The sequence below is a fragment of the Pteropus medius genome, unplaced genomic scaffold, assembly GCF_902729225.1.
Source record: "Pteropus medius unplaced genomic scaffold, Ma_sr-lr_union100, whole genome shotgun sequence".
NCBI classification, from domain to species: domain Eukaryota; kingdom Metazoa; phylum Chordata; class Mammalia; order Chiroptera; family Pteropodidae; genus Pteropus; species Pteropus medius.
Genome location: NW_024355205.1, coordinates 7,502,935 through 7,521,055, shown reverse-complemented (window position 1 = coordinate 7,521,055; position 18,121 = coordinate 7,502,935). Strand labels below are relative to the sequence as shown.

The 18,121-nt window shown below is 34.6% G+C and overlaps 1 protein-coding gene across 1 annotated transcript in view; it reads left to right on the top strand.

Moving 5' to 3' along the window:
- Positions 1 to 17,110, top strand: part of LOC120598554 (EGF-like and EMI domain-containing protein 1) — a 495,472-nt gene extending 478,362 nt beyond the window's left edge. The window contains exon 17 of the mRNA XM_039857412.1: positions 16,908 to 17,110. The gene's annotated coding sequence lies outside the window, so the exon portion shown is untranslated. The remainder of the gene's footprint in view (positions 1 to 16,907) is intronic.
- The last annotated feature ends 1,011 nt before the right edge of the window (positions 17,111 to 18,121 follow it).

The window sequence follows — 18,121 nt, the reverse complement described above, 5'->3', positions numbered from 1 at the left end:
ACAATGTCTGGTAAGTATTATCACCTTCATTTTGCAGAGCTAGGATAGAAGCCAAATCTGCCGAACTCCAAGCCCTTTATTTATTTATTTTTATTATATTGTATGTGGTAGGGTAGTTATAGGATTTCTCTTAACTGGGTGGAAACAGTATTTAAATAAGATGGCACTGAATAATGCATAAGGCCACATTAAGGTTTTTTTAAAAAAGTAATTATTATTTTAATTTATATTATTTCTAAAGTATTCAGCTTCTATTTTCTTTGGAAGTGGTATATAACAAGGGTTGCTTTTCTCTTTTTCTATTTGTTTTGATCCTTGAAATTAAATAAAATTTATGAAATGGAATTTGGATTTCCAAAAACATTTTCCTAGTTCTTTAGGAAAGTATAAGTTTTAATCTAATATGCTAATCTGGCATGCTAATGCATCATCATAACCCAGTGAATTCTGAAAGTGACTGATTCAAAGTGTTCTAACAGAGTTAAAATTTTGCAAGAAAAATAATTTCTACCCCAGTAGACTGTGAATAACAAAGAACATTTCAACCTAAGTGAGAATACTCCATAGGAAGATAGGTCTATTCTCTTCAAATACATTTGTGGATTCTTGTGCTTCATGTGATGCTAACACACATAGGCCCAGCCCCAAATGGATTCTTTCAGTTTGCAAATTAAGGCAGAAATGTATGCCTCCAATTCAGTATTGTTCAAAGTCAGGCTTAGCCAAGGGATGCTTATGTTATTTTTACCATAACCATGCAAAGGCCAAATAATAAGAGTATTTTTTTTTCTGGTCCTAGAAGTGTGTTATAATACACATTGCCTTTAGGTACACTTTATTTTTAAACAAACTTCGAAATAGGTCAGAATAAATTACTCCAATGTTAGCTTGTAATAAATTGCTAGACATATCATTTACTAGAAATAAGTGTTCATGTCTGAGATAGGGAACCTTGGGTGGATGTGAACTCAGCTACCCAGTTACTAAATAGTGACATGAAACAGTACTGTTCACTGCCAGGCTCACCTTCCAGCTTTGTCTGGGAGAGCTCTTTCAAGTTCACCTCAGTTGGATGGACTTGGAATCTGGAGATTAAGATGGTATGCATGTGTGTGACTGTGTCCAGTTGAAATAACATTTTCTCCTTGAAGATTATTTTTTATAGCAACAACCAAAACAAAAGCAAAACAAAGCACACACACACACACACACACACACACACACACAAAAGAGTTTGTCAGTTATTTACTGCGAAAAATCTACTCTTATAAATTCATATATTTTAAAAAAGATATCACAATACATTTTCCCCCAGGATAGACACAGCTTGAGAAAGAAAAGTAATTAGCAATTTATTACTTTTCTAGAAAAAATTTGCCAGTTCAAGAAAATTGCCTCTAATTTCTGAGCTGTTCTAACAAAATGTCCTTTTCTCACATAGGAAATTAACCTAGAAATATTCATGGCCTGTTCTTGCTTGATAACATTTTTGCATAAGCTTTTAAAAGGCAAGATTACTGTGCGAAGTAGTCTGGTAAATTCTTTCTTTGCAAGAGCAAAAACACTAGTTTACTTGTTCAAGATGATAAAGAGTTAAGACCAGAGTTCATAACATGAACTTATCCCATGACACCCCCTCCCCCTTTAACTTGATGAAAACATGTTCATGTGAAGTGAATTCTGAAACTGAATCCGCTGAACACACTCAGCATTTGGTACCAGATTTGTACTGTGACATTCAAACTTCTGCCATGGCCATTGCAATGTAAATAGGAAATTCTAAATGTGATTTGAATTGCCCTTTGGGGAGTTTTACACTAAGAGACGGTACATTTCTAAGGTAGCCAATACTTAATATGGAGCAAGCCCAGTGGTTGGGTTGGAGACTGTTCTGCTTCAGAGCACAAGTTGACAGGAAACTCTGCACGCCTTCAACTGGACCGAGGGAATTTGGCAGTTGACATAGCCATATATAGTTTTGGAATAGTTTCTCTTGTTAGAAATGTTTTAGATTAGCCCAAGAAAATAAGCACCTTCATTATTCACATATAGTGATTCAGTTTTGAGGTGACAGCTGCCTATATAGGTTCTGGTTTAGAGACTGGCATAAGCAACGACTGATTTTTTAATTAACAACAAGCTTTTGTAATTATTAGAAGTCACTCTTTCCTGTAATTGAAGAATCTATGCTAGCAAATATACTCTCAACAAGCTCAGATTTTTCCCGTGAAATGCATTTGAATTTGTGGATACTGTCACGTTGCACACAGAAAATGCATCATAAATTCAAATTTCATTAGGATGTTTTCAAGATTTTTAAAGTAAGAATTAACTCCAAGGGCATTTGATTTTTTTTATTTTGTGATATTACCTGATATAAAATTCTAGTTGATTCTACCCATAAATAAATTCAGATGTTGAGATGTCTTTAGAATGTGGGATTATTGTTAAGAGAAGTGCACTATTAAAATTCTCCACGAGAGGGCCATGGCTCCTTCCTTCTTTGTGCTTTTGGCCCAGGACTCAAATAAATGAGGTAAATGTTATTGTTATTATTTTTCCTTCAAAACCGTTGTTTTATATATCTCATATATATCAAAGTAGATGATAAGTAAAAATATTTTTTAAAACTAATAGATGGAAAAGTGTGTAACGCGAAAGCTTCCTTGACAGTTTTTCTCTCCCAGCCCACTCCTCAGTTGCTTTTTCTGTGTAAGTGTAATTGTACCAAACATTAATTTTATGTCTTGTTTATTTGTTTATTCTCTAAACTATATATTTCAAGCATCTTTACCTATCAGTCCACACAAATCTACCTTTTCTTCCATATGGTTTCAGAATATTCTATTGTATGCCCCTAAAATGATTTGTTTAATAAATCACCTACAGGTAGATATTACGATCATTTTCAGTATTTTGCTACTTAAAAACAACTGTGGTGAACATTCTTGCATTTATTTCTTTGCACAGATATGAGAGTTGCACCATAAGTTAAGTTCTTAAAACTTTAATAGATATTGAGAATCGTGTCTGTCTCTGAACAAAAGAAACTTACAGTGGTTTGCAGTTACATTGTGTGTGAAAATGTCTTTTAGCCTGACTATGGTACACACTTCTAATCTTTAAAGGAAAAAATAATATCTTGGCAGTAGTTTTAAAATTTGTAAGCCTGTGATAACTTACTTTAACTAATGAAGTAAATTTAAAATTGAAAAAAGAAACCTGAAAATTTGCTTTACAGATTTTATCAGAAGATGGAGCAGGATGACCAGTTTTGAATAGTTCCAGAAAAAAACATCATTGGGCAAGCTGACCTGGTTTCCATTAACTAGTGATTACAAAATCAGTGCTAAATATTTAATATTTTCCATAATACTTTTATATTACTTGAGAAAATTTTATTATAAAAATTCCATGGGTAGATATTATTATTTCTAATATGCAGATGAGAATGAATCTGAACTTCTTTTTACTTCATCACTATTATGATCTTCAGTTTAAAGAACTTCAATAAGGTATCATCGATATCTTAAAGTGAATTTTATCTTACCTTCTAAACTTGTTTCTCCCTTTCTCCATAGATTCTATCATAATTTCCCCATTCTTTTCTCTCCATTCTAAACTATAACACCCACCCTTTCCTCTTGGTTTTCAGCAAAGAACAAAATGCCCAGAATTGAAATGTCAAGTAATTTTTTTCCTAACAAAATATTTTTATTACTAAGTTAAATATACACCCAAGTAGCGAATTAAAAATAATTACAACAGAAGTTGGCTAGTTTGTCCATTGTCCTCTGACAGAAAACCGGTTCCTTTGGTAATAGCCATGTATATCCTACATGACCCTAAAAAATCGTATCAAAGGACAAACCCACCTTAGAAACTGCAAAGCAGGCAAGGTTTGTCTACTCCCCCCACCCATAACGCCCGTACTCTATTGCCTGCATCTGAATACCTCTTTCCTCCTTCATCCTCCACTTAGCTGTGTTTACCTTTGTCTCAGTAATCTACACAGGAAGGGAGATATTCTGAACTTTAATGTTAGTTGACTATGTCTCCAGGGTGTGGAGAACACATATAAATAGAGAACATTCAGAGATTCAAAGGAGAGCTTCTCTCAAGGGAATAATTTAGGGGAATAGTGAGCTGGAGATATATATTCAAGCACAGAATATCTCCAAGGTGGTTTCCATGCCTACTTATATGAAACATCTCTGACTCTGTATAAATGTGAAATTCCAGATGTAGAAAAATAGAATGGTAAGCAACCATTAGATGTACTGGAGTATCACTATTTCTATCAATTTAGTGGGGCGCTCTCTCTCTCTCTCTCTCCTCTCTCTCTCTCTCTCTCTCTCTCTCTCTCTCTCTCTCTCTCATATTTGTTTTTGCTTACCCACACTTGAAGCCTTAGAATGGAAGTTTTTAAATTCACATTCCAGCCTTCCTGGTATGGAAATTTTGTTGAACTTTGGCTGGTGCTAATTGAAGAAACAGCCCCCTCCTTTTTGCCTCCTACTCCAACCATATAAGAATCAGTGTGACTTTATCTCAATAATTTATTTTGAGATCTTTAAAGTTTTTGATTGTTCTATGTAAGTTTCATTTTAAGTTATTAACTAACATTATGAAATAAAGATAAAATGAGGCAGAATTGTTGCTATTAGCTGCCAGTTTATAAACTTGAAAATCTGGCATTGCTAGAAAGGAAAATATATATGAATAAGGAAAAATGAGTGAGTTACATATATTAGTTATGTATGTGGGATGAATTCCTGAGGGAGAATGTTGTTATAAAAAAATAATAATTTAATAAAAATATATTTATACAAACCAGAAAAGAAAGAGATTTGCGTAGATCAACTTAAATTTATTTCTGCCTTGTGCTGTAAATTTCTGTATTGAAAATGTGATTTTAGATTATAAAACTCCAGCTGTGCAGCAATTTCTTATCAGTTGTGTAAAATAACCTTTGGACTGAATATTTTTAAATTGTTACATATTCTCTATAACAGATATTGTGCACAAAATTCTCCATGCTATATGTTAGAGACACAGCATGCCTCATGTTAAGTTGACAGAGGGTCAAATGCTTTTCAATATTATTGGGGAAACTATTTTAAAAATATTAAAATTTTCCCAGTGATTGAAAACTTTATGTCTAGAAGCCTAGAAAAGAGTCAGTCATTTACCAGGCACTGGAATAGTACACAGAAACAGGAACTACAAAAGAAAGGATGGGAAGGAGGGAGGGAGAGAGAAAGCTGACTTATTATATTCCATTTTTAGCTTGTCTAGATGGACTTTTGGGAGTTGAATTGTCACCAAGTGTGTTCCGTTGTCAGTCTGTCTCAGGGGCATCCAGATGTCTCCCTGGCTGGGTTGGAGCCAAAGGCAACAATAGAGGTAAACAGAGCAGTTCGCCCCTGCACCCCAACCTTGTGCATGGGACATCACACTTGTACCTTTTACATCTTTTTTGTGTGTGTGTCCAGTAGATTTCTACAGTTTAAAATAAATAAAACTCTGTTTAATGAACATACACACAAATATGGGTGTTTCTTACCCTATATTCTAGAGTTGACTTGGAAAAGTATCTACTTTTTAAACATTATTTTAAGTTGTTATTTTGGGAAGGGAGCTATATATTTCCAATCCTCGAAGTTGATATAAACTCAATTTTATAGCACAAACACTGCTGATCAGCTCAATTAATTCAAAAGGGAAAAAAATCAGACCAATTAATATAAGCAAAATAACCAGATGAGTAACTGAATTTTTCATGTTTCAACTAGCACTTTTGACAGCAGGTTGATAAGGTCACGTAAGAGGTGCATGAATGCATTAGTATCCTTAGGTGTGTATGTATCCTGCCAGCATCCTCAGGTGCACATGTATGCCACTTTCTATTAAGCTGCTTTTTCCAGAGACTCAAACAAATGGTCATATATTTCTACATAACTAGCTTGTGTCAATGTATAAAACTTTCAGATTTCACAAGAACTTACACTGTTTTAAACTATTAAAAGGAGAAATGTCTCTAGTGTTTCTTGAATGTATCATATTTTTTTGGAAACACTGAATTACAGAAGATTCTGGGAGAGTTTATTTGCTGTTTGTGCAGAAAAGTGCTTTTTTTCCGACACGATTTTCAAAAAGGTATTATTCTGCAAAATCAGTACCTTAATGGAGATACTAAGACAATACTATTGGACTGTCACACATTTCTGGACTAATACAGAAAGTTCTTCCCCTCCTAGATATGAAGCAAAAAGTAAATAATAAATACAACCTTCCAAAATATTTAGATCAGGGATCAGTGTTATCTCATCAATAGCAGACATTTTTAAAAATTTAATTTTAATTTAGTTTGGTTTTAGAAACTGGATTTTATGAGCAGTTTAAAAAATATACACGATTTAATTTTCACCTCTAGTTTCTAGTTAAAACGCTGGAAAAAGTAGAGGTGGTGTTATATACCAAGAGCAGTAATGATCTATTATTATTTAAACTTCCAAGTCTTCCTTTTCCTCAATTGTGGATCCACAGGGCCTCAACTCAGTTCAACTAACATTTAATAAAATTGTAGTTTAACTCATACATGATGAGATTTAACATGCTCATAAAATTCTTACTTGATGATCATGTTGGGCCTGGCCATAGCTCTCGCCTGACCCCACTACACCTCCTTCATTTACCAAAATTGTTTGTCTTTTCTGGAACAAATTCTTTCCATTTGTCTCCCTGTAGCAGCCTTTTTATCCCTGCTCTCCCCCGCCCCCTTATCTTGCTCCAAATCTTACAAGTATGTCTATTATAACAATATGATCCACTGATATGATTTGGTTGCAGCAAAGAAATTAAGACAGCATTAACTGGAGAGTTCTCCTTTTCTTGTCTCACTCTTAATCTTAGAAAATTTCACTCTCAAGAACTATGCAGTTAGCAAGCTCTCAGAATGACTGTTTAGTCACCAAACTATTTGAAACCATGGCAAAGTTTGTTCTTCCATATTTTATTAAAGTCAATTAAGTAATGGGGTCTTTTGTCATCAGTCTCAACTTCATCTTCCAAGGAAAAACCACTGCACTTTATAGTTCATAAGATGCCAACCATTCATTTCTTTGTGGTGTTGAAGGGAATTTGATTTATATCTTGCTCTAGTTAAGATGCCCATGTCTTTAAGCATTTCGATTCTGAGTTAGAAGCTAAGGTCAAGTTAACAATGGTACTCTGTCTCCCTGTTTGCAAACAATGAATCACCATTTGGGTTTTAAGACCATGGTAAGCTTTGACTTGGCAGCTTAGTTCAAAGGTTGTCAGCAAAATGTATGAAAGTGGCCTGCATCTGGAACCTCTGATCGTAGATGTCAAAAATTTTCTAACAAGGCCACCAATATAGTCGTGAATAATTGGTAAGAAGGAGGAGTGGTTAAAGAAGCATTAGTCCCATGCCCTATTTAGACTAGATTGATTTGATCTAGACTTAATAATATTAAAAGCTCTTCTAGTCATTCCCACGGCACAAATGAAAATGCTTTTAAATTATTAAGAAAGAATGTGACTTATTCAGGACAATATGTAAGGAGAGAGTGATAAAATGAAGTAGTTCATTTCAGTCCTTTACTTTGGACCAAGTAAACTACTATTAGGAAAAGAAAGAGCTTCATGGAGAGTTGCAATATTTTATTACTAATTGAATTGGAGTTTGTTTTGGAGAGTTGGCAGTTAAAGTAGTTGAGGTTGAGATGAACAATTCATAAAAGTTAGGGGCCAGTTTCTTTCAAGCATCTTGTTGTTCTTACTCTTAAGAAATTTGGACAAAGTGGTGACAAATAAAAAAGAAAACTGAAATCTGATCAACTTTGAATTTTTTCTAAATAAACTTGGTGCCTGCCACATGGTAAGCATTGAATTAATATTTGCAAATTGAGTAAATAAAGCATTAGTGGATGTTTCTTAGGGAGTAAGTATACCTTTCTTTAAAATATTGGTGTTAAGAAATGCATGGTTTCACAAGACGTGACCTAAAAGCAATGATGTTATGGTTTGAACTGACAAGAATCTGCTACTCTAGTATATTATTTGATTTCATTGCATCAAAGTAAGGTAACATTAATTGCTTTACTTGTGTTTCTATTTTTGCTTCTTTATTTTTCTAGAGTGATAAAGCGGGAATAATATGTAAGATGCCAAATAGAGTTCTGTTTGTCAAATTGGGATTTGAACTGATCTCTGATACAGAAGTTTCATTAGCATATGTGAATACCATTTGTTGACTTTCATTAACCTTAACATTGATACAAAGAAAGTTTTCATTACAAATTCATTTTACATGGATACCCAAAATTAACACTCTAGGATAATAGTTAAAAAGCAATCGCCTTGCTTCTGGTAGCAAATCTGGGGGAAAAAAGTAATTACTATTAATTATGCTGTTCTGGATTCTATAAACTTTATTTTAAATATGCATTTAAGGGTTTATTAACACACTTGAGCAGAAGCACAAATACTGTAGTATTTTGGATTTCACAGTTTCATGCCTACTATGAAAGCAACCTCTCTACCTAGTCCTTCCCTCTTTGTCAAATCATCTTATTCCTTATCATCTAATCTGTGAGTTCTAAGTGGATAATATAGATAGCTTTCATTAGTATTCCAAAGGAGAGTTCTTGCATCAAGTATAATTGGTGCCATCCACTAAATCAGTGGATTGGAAATGGTGTCTTTTTTTCTGTATTACTTCTATCCTTTCTTTAAATTCTATAGATCTTGGGAAAAAAAAAGTGATTGATGACATAGCATCTCAAACGTGAGTTCTAATCGTTTCATAAATGAACAGAAAGATTTTAGGATCTAATCTTACTTACTAGTTACTATGGTTTCAAATAAAGCATAGCCAATTTATTATGCATTAATACTAAAGTAGAATGTACCGAGTCTCCATCATGAGAGGTGTTTTACTAGTCATTTTCATAATAAAAATTATTTGAAATTTAAAACAAATAGAGCTATGAAAATGACAAAATCCGATATAGCCCTCAGAGAGGAGGTGATTTTCCCAGAGTAAATGAATAAGAATTGATAACTCCCAATATCAGTGCATATCTCTTCTCCTATACCATCCTGATTCTATGAAATGAGGTAAGAACATGAATCATAGGTCCTTCCATAAGGCCCATAAACCAGTAAGGTAAGTTCACACTCCCTTGTTAGTGCAGTAATGCCTGGAAAGAAGTATAATGTAATGTTTAAAAAAATGATATTGGGTCATCAGCGCTGACTGGCTGTGCATCCTTTGGGCAAATTACTTCACATTCGGTTTTTTTAGCTTCCTCTGTAAAATAAAAAGTAATAATTTTTTCCTCACAAGTTTGTTTTGGTTATCAAATAAGATAATACAGTAGAGAGCTTAAACAGGTCTGGCACATAGTAGGTACTCAGAAAATGTCAGCTCTTAAATTATGATCCTTTCCTCAGATCCCCAGACAGTCTTTTCTCATACCTACTATTTAGTCATTCTCTTATTTCTGCAATCTTCTTTTCCTCTCCCTACTTCGATTCCTGCATTCTGAACATTTACTGGAGGTTAGAATCTCCTAATCACAATTTTAACCATATTATTATGTTCACCTTTTAGTAATTACACAAAACACAAGAAGATTGAAAAACAGGCATGATTAACCCTTTCAGAATAAGTGCATTTCTTCTGTGAGTATTAGTATAGTATATCATCATGAAATTGAAATATTAAAGTTCTAGAATTTTGACTTATTGTTTGCCTTTTATGGGGAGCACTAAGAGGAAATGTTGCTAGATATTTATTAGTACTATCCACCTGGAGGATGACATCCACCAAGTTCTACATAAAGAAAATCAGCCATCATCAATGCTCTTGTGAGATACCATGATAACAATGGTATATAAGATGTCCAAAAGAAAGCATCATCATTTTGACTTCAAAGCTGAAACACTTCAAACATTTTCTTAGGGACTGTGCTGTATATGAGCATTTACTCAAAAAGTAAGCCTGAAAAAAATGAACTAGGTGGAACTTGCTTTCAGGACCTATTCCAGCCCCATTGTCTTAGAATCATTGCTCTTTTCTGATCCGCATGCTTATGCGGCTTTCCAATCCTGAGTATCCACATTCTGTAGCTCTTGTAATGTCACTGCCCTTGCAGCCAGCACTCTCCAGCCAGTGTTCTGATCGCCAAGGTAAGCTGGACAGGCCTGTTATTAAAAACAACAAACAATGAAAGAAATATTTAGGAACAGACAGAGCCTTTCCTCTGGTTTCTTATACAATCTATCATTCGGTACAATTTATTCCATTTCAAAAAAAAAAAAAACATCTTAGTACAACTCCTTATCTCCATTTCTCTCCAAATCTCCAGTTCAGATTCATATAGTCTCTTGCTAGGACGCCTGCAATAATCCCCAACTGGACTCCCATCTTCCAATCCAATATGTACACTGTCATCAGTCTGACCATGACATTTCTATGGCAACTCACAAGCACCAGATTAAGGATTCAGTGAGATGTTAAAAATGCTTCACTTTTAAGGACCAACACAACTCTTCGACATCATACTTGTTCCTAAACTCTGTCCTCTAGCCATAAAGCAAATGTGTCTGTCATTTTCAATAAAAGACTTCATTCATTCGTTCTCCTCCTTCTGAGTGATGAATTTCTATTCACTCTTCTAGGTCCAGTTCTAATGCCACCTCTTTGAGGACACCTTGGTTCCCTCCTGATAAGGTGAACTTTCTTTAGCATGACTTAGACTTTTTTTACATGTCTCTATTAGTGGCAATGTTAGATTATTCTATATTCATCTTTCACATGTCTTCCTGAATCAGTCTGTTAGATTCTTGAAAACAGACACTAATCTTATTCAATTTTATATCATCAGTGCCAAGCGTAGGACCCTGTGAATAAACACACCATAGAGGGAGCCAGTGGTCTGTTTTTGTGTGGAATCAGCCTTTTACACAGTTGCATATATTGGACTAGAGAAGCTTTTCTTCCTTTTTTTTTCTTCATTAAACATTTATTGAGTACCTTGTGCGTTCCGCGTTCTACGTGAGATGTCAAGCACATTGAAAATAATAAAACATTGCCTTTGTCTTAGAGGTGCTCTCAATTTTTATATAAATGAAAAACAGTAAAGTAATAATATAATTTTGGTACCAATAGGTTAACAGGAACCCCTTCATGTTTAAATTGGATTTTCTCTGTTGAATATCTTATTTGTAAATTGAAGATGTTGGTCTAGATGATGACTGAGGTCCAGCGTTTGAAATAAGTGCAAATGATCACCTCCACATTGTGCCCTGACACTTTAGCATGTGTGATAGCTATTAGTAGAACCTCCTCAAAGTATCTTAGTAGTTCCAGGTGAATGGAAGCTGACATGGAGCATGACTTGAGGGTAATGTCATTGACCTGAGGGTTAGGACCCTGGATTCTAGTTTTAGCTCTGCTACTGATTAGCTATGACCTTGGGCAAATGATTCAGTCTATTGGATATCTTATCTGTAAATAGAGGATGTTGGTTGGTCTAGATTCTAGATCAATGGCTCTCAACCAGGAGTTCATCACAGGATTTAAATAATATATATATATATTTAGTTCTCACTAAAGAATCACTGAGTTAGAATCGAATCTCCCAGGATGAGGCCAGGCTATGTGTATTTAGCAAAAAACCTTACTGATGATTCTAAGAGGCTCCGACCTGAGCTATATCTGCTCTTGATGATATCTCGATATCTGAGGTCTCTGGAGGCCCCCACCCTGACTGAGACATGTAGACTCTAGGCCTACTGTAGTCTTTATCCTTTAATAGGCTGTGAGAACCAGGAACATTGTTTCATGAAACAATCAGATCAGTAGCTGACATCATAGGTCTTCCTGAAAGAGAGGAAAGAGATGCAGAACAAAGATAAGACAAAAAAAAAAAAACCCAAATACTTGTGTGATGCTGATAATCACAGCCAGCCCAAAGGCTATCCACAGCTTCTTGAACTTTAAGATGGACCCAGGAATTCTGATGCCCTGACTCCCATATTCTCTGACTGAGGCACAAAGATCTGCGTGAGTTAATGCATCAACCCATGAAAAATGAAAAATTAAAACAATGAAATTGTCAGTTCTTTTACCAGATTGCAAATAAATAACCTGCCTGTCAGGCTGGCTGCTCTGCTGAACCATTAGTTTAATACAAAGACATTCTGAGGAATGGGTGGGTGACAGCTGATCTATCACCAGGCTTTTGATAAAGACCTGAGCAAAATATACTGTCATAAACCACCGAAGGTCAACCCCAATTTGTGAGAAGCAGAGTATTAAATGAAATTTGAATACACCTCTCTGCCCATCATGAAAACTATAGGCTTTGTTTGTTTGTTTGTTTGTTTTAACTAGTACGATGGTAGGTACTTGTGATGATCTAAAACATTTCTCTGCTTATGCTTATTTAGGTTGTCAGGGACACTGCAGCTGTAGATGGCCTCGGAGGTTATAACTGTCACAGTGGAGACACTGTGATCTTAGGATTGCTCAATGTATCTTCTTGCCAGGCTAGACAGGGTCTTTACACAAAAAGTTTCTCTATATAGTTAGTTCAAATGCTAAGACAGTCATGGAATTCCAAACAAAAAGTCAATTCATTGCATTTTCTTGTATTTATGACTTGAATTCTATATACCATCTTATGAAATGTTTGCCAGCCAGAAAGATATATTGGTCATGGAAAATAATTACATAAGACAGTAGATAAGACAATTAAAGACAAATTCAGTAAATTTTCTAGTTGGTGCTTCATTTATCTTTAAATCTTAGTGGGAAAAATAAAGTTATGAAGCACTTTTCAGAAGTCACCTTGAAGAAGATAATTCTTATTTCTTAGAAGTAAAAAGAAGCATTAGAAAATTTACCCTATAGTAAAACTAGGCGCGGGGCAGTGTTTATGAGATGCTCAGTGCTTGTCTTTCAAACTGACCTTGTCTTAGCTTGAATCTAGGCAAAGCTGACTCCTTGATTTTTAATAAAAGTAAATAAAACACCTGGGAAGCCAACAAATCAAAAATACAATTTTCCCTTTCCAAAATCTTTTGGGTATTTATATTCAGGTTGTATCTTCATGGTCAGGGTGATATAATCCTACCTAAATCAAAAATAGTCACTGTCAATCTATTCTTATTTTTGAGTACATCCACAGAGTAAAATGTAGCTTTCATATGGAGTGGAAGCTGAAATCTACGCAGAAACCACACAAGGAGGTCATTTGGTTTCCCAGAATGATTTCAACTAGGAAGAAGCATCAGCTTATTACTTTCAACTGGTTTGACCAGTTCTTCTGGTGGGCTGGAAGGCTAATTAGTAAACAAGGTGAACAAGAAATTTTCAGTATAAAACTTTCCAGGCCAATTTTCCTACCTAATAAGTTATACGATGGCTTTGTTGTCCAGCTTTGTAATCCCTTCACAGTTATATAATAGTTATGCACCTCCCAATTCTTAAGAAGCAGCCCTGAGAGAGTGGAGAAAAAGTTCAGAGCTCATCTTGAGGGCACTGTGGTTTTGTTTCTGGTTTTGTCAGTTATTATCTATCATTTTGGCAAGTGGTTCAATACTTGCTTATCTTATTATGTGCACAATAACACCTGCTTAAAGGAAACCTTATGCATAAAAGCAAACACTGTCTTATGGAGAGGAGCCCCTAACGCTATTCCTTTTTTTCCAAATGGGGAAGTAGTGTTAAATAAAGCACTAAGAAGAGCAAGTAGTTCATGATCTAGAAACTCCTAGTATGATCTGCAATCAGTTCTTCATTTCATTGAATTTTAGCTATTGGAGATCTCATCTTCCTCAATATCACTGTAGATGCACCGGGGGACCCAAGCTGCTCCCCAGGTTCTTATTGGGTCCCACCCTTATTCCAAGTCCTTCTCAATGTGATTAAAACTTGTCCATTAGAGCAGTAATACTAAAAATTATTTTTAAAAAATGGTAATGGTTTTCCCATACAATTTTTATATCATATAGTTTTTAAATTTGATATTTGCATTTATTTCTATAAAGTCTGTGAGTGAGGCTATTCTTAAGAACATGAACCTATATGATAACATGGTCTCTAAGAGATAAATCAGAAGCTACTTGAAACATTTGGTAGTACAGAGATTATGGTAGGCAGAATAGTGAACCCTCAAAGATGTCCACGTCCTAATTCCTGGAATCTGTGACTATGTTGTCTTACAAAGCAAAAGGAACTTTGCTGAAGTGATTTAATTAAGGATATAAAGATGGGGAGATTTTCCTGTATTACCTGGTGGGCCGAACGTAATCACAAATGTTCTTATATGAGGGAAACAGGCAATCAGAGAAGCAAGAGAAAGCTAAGCTGCTGTCTTGGAAGACAAAGAAAGGGGCCATAAGCCAAGGAATGTATGTGGCTTTTAGAAGCTGGAAAAGGCAAGGAAGCTGGTTCTCCCCTACCTCAAGTTTCTGGAAAGAACACAAACCTGCCAATACCTTGAGTTTAGACTTCTGACCTCCAGAACTGTGACATAATAAATGTGTATTGGTTTAGCCACTATTGTGATAATCTGTTACAACTTCCATAGGAAACTAATGCAGAAACATTTATAATAATGTAAGCCTGACTATTGTCTAATATATATACATACCATTGCCAACAGATTTTTTAGGAATCATATCAGTAACTCATATGTACCTGGGTCTTTCCCTTTGAAATTTTTTCCTTCTCCCTATCATTTTTCCTCCTCTCTACCATTTTCCCATCCCCTTCTGCTTCTCACTATGTATACTTCTTCTAGTGTTTCAGGTCTCAATTAAATAGTGATCTCCTCAAAAAGAACTTCTAAAACTAAACACGCCCATCCCCCTCCTGCCAGTTTAAATTGGGCTCCCTGATGTTTTTCTCTCTCATAGTACCCTGATAACATTTTAAAATTAGATATTTATTTGAATGATTGTTTTATTTGTTTATCTGTTTTATTTGTTTATCTCCCCATTATTGCAAGTTTGGTGAGTACAAGAATCATATTTGGTTTTGCTCACTATTGTGAACAAAACATAGTAAGTATCCAAGAAATATTTCTTGGCTGAATGAAAACATTCCAGAATTCTGCATGTCTTGTAAGATGGGTTAAGTCATGCCCTATAATGAGGTCCATCTGGAAACATGAGGCGATAAACTAACACACCACCTTCTCTTTCAGAGGACATGAGACAGGCATTGCATTCTTTCATTTCCTCTGAAGTCTTAGTCAACATAATTATTATTCATCCAGGTGACAATTGATGGATGTTTTTCATGATGCATATGTTAATCTAAGAAATATAATATTTCTCAAAAATTCTCTTTGCATAACATTTGGAATGCTTTTTACTGCTTTAATTTTCATTTTCATTTTATTGTTTTCCAATATAAATTGTAAATTTCTTCAATAATTTTTAACCATCCATTTGAGAACTCCAGAGGAATCAAATTTGCAAAAGATAACTGCAGCTCTTGGCTTCTAAAGTTATCAGAAGCCTCTAATAAAACATGTTTCAATGTTTCTGGAACTTCTTTCATCACACTATAATATAGGTGATACCTTCATGTGTTTACTGACAAGGAAGTGAAGGAAGTAAGAATATCACACACATCCACTCCCAGTCACCTCTGAAATGCCAAGATCAGTTATTCTTGCTTAGCAACTTCTTCAGGCAGTAAAGCCAGATATGCTTTTTGGCATACCTGGCAAGTTCAGGGTAAATGCTTCATAGATATGTATTTGAACAATCAGTGATTCTCAGATAAAATAATGTGTACACCAACAGCAGAGTACATAAATAGCTGTTCAGAAACTGAGTCAGATTCCACTTAATGCTCTTTTATTTGTGCATACCGAGTCAAAAAGGGAAAATAAAACCCTCTTTTTAGATTATTACCCTGTGTTTCGTTAGCCTTTTTTAAAAAAAAAATACTAAGCAAGCAACCAATGGCCCTTAAAATTAGAATTTCTACCATTGCTGCCATTTTTTACTTAGGATGAAATATTCTTAAAGATAGTGGATGCTAAGAAAACAAATAACAATATAAGTACACAGGGACAGTTAACAAAAAATAACGGATACGGTGAATAAGACAGTCAGTAACTTCTCCAATTTGAGGTCGTTTAAAACAGGTTGATTCTTTCATGATGCTAAACTCCCTAGGTGATAAATGAAAAAGCTAATCCAGAAATTATTTTTCAGTTTTAGGTCTTCAAGATATATAATAACCAACTTGTTGGATTTTTTTTTTTTACTGAATTTGTTTGAATTGTCTTTAGACACAACAATGAAACTCAACATGTCTACTTGTAAGCTGAAAAATACCCAGAAAGCCTTTTTATTTTCTTAACAAAATAGCATGATATTATTTAGAAGTTGGAGCAAAAGCTTTTAACTGCTCGGCCTGTAAAAGGAAACAGCACAACTCAGCAGAGTAGCTGACAAGTGACACAAATACAGTACATGCTAATGTGCAGAGAGAAACAACCTTGAGAATTTAAACCGGCTGCACCAGAAAAAATATCTTTATCCAGATATGTGGTCCCTCATGAATTATACTATTATTTCAGTTGATTTTACCTGACATCACCCTATGATTTTCTTCAGTGACAAGAAAATTGCAGCCGGCCCTTGACAGTCGGTCACAAATTGACTGAACAAAACAAAATCAAACAGTGAAGTAATCCCCAAGTAAATTTAATGAAACCTAAATCCCAAAGGGCAGCACACTTCTGTAGGCAATGGTCTTATTTAATAAATTTTTCCCTGCTTTCACTTTTAGAGCTATATTTACACAGACAAATTTAATTCATTGGGTTTACATTTCCTCTTCCCCTTAGTTTGTCCACCAGGCACATATGGGAAGGACTGTAAACAGCTATGTCAATGTTCAGCTGAGAATGAGGACTGTCACCCAGTCACAGGGAGATGTACCTGTCTGCCTGGCTACCATGGAAACTGCTGTCATCTCCGTAAGTGTGTTCCCCATTTTAGTCGTTATTTATTGAGGAGACGCCGATAAGCTGGTCATCACTCCAAATGCTAAAGGGCAAATGTCAATTCAAGCTTCTAATCTATAGCAAATCTTATGGGAATTTTTATTGGAATGGTTGAAAATATATACTTTCATGTGTAACTTATTTTATTTTTTATTTTCTATTCAAAAGAGCCCTCCCCGAAATAAACAAGAAGTAGATAAAGAGAGAGCTATAAAAGAAAATTTGAAATGATTATTATAAATCAATATAGAACAAATAGCAACATATTAAAGTAATTCATAAAGTAAGTTCCAGATTCTGCTTAAGAACAATCAAATTAAACAAATTGTTATTCTAGAATGAAAACAATGACTTGCTTAAAGGATAAAATGCCAGTTGGCTCATTGTTGTATAATAAAAAAAAGAATAGTCCCTAGACCAAACACCTTATATTGATCTGTTAGGACATTTTAACATCGAAAATTGTTATAGGAGAACACACAATCAAAAGTCCCAAAGAGCATGTTAAAATGTTCAGTCAGCTACTTAATTTTTAAGCTTGTAATTATTTGTAATGTACTTTTTATAGGTTTAAGAATAAAATGATTTGGCCTCAGTTTTATTTTTCCCCCAACTTGGCCATTGCTAGTCTTTTTTCTCTAGTTGCTCCAATAGCAGATTCTTTCTACTTTCCTTCCTTAATTCTGCAAGTATATAGATGATTTTTGGAATTTCCTCCAAACACCACCTATAAAACCTAGACTCATGGTAAAACTATTGATTTTAATTTTCTACAAGCCACAGAATGTATATCTTGAATATCACTTCTCTTTTTCATCCTAATTTTAAACATTACCAGCTAAAAACACAATTAAGTGTGTATAAAATGGTTTCAATTAATATTGCGTTTGGAACCCATAACCACTGCAGTTATTCAAACTTAAAATGAAGACGTAAAATATAAAATTAGTAAAATTTTCATTACTTTTTTAGTTATGGCAAGTTTCAAGCACCCTTATACTGGAGAAAGAAGTAGTTCCTTCACATTTGATTCTGTTACATTTCTTAGAAAGGAT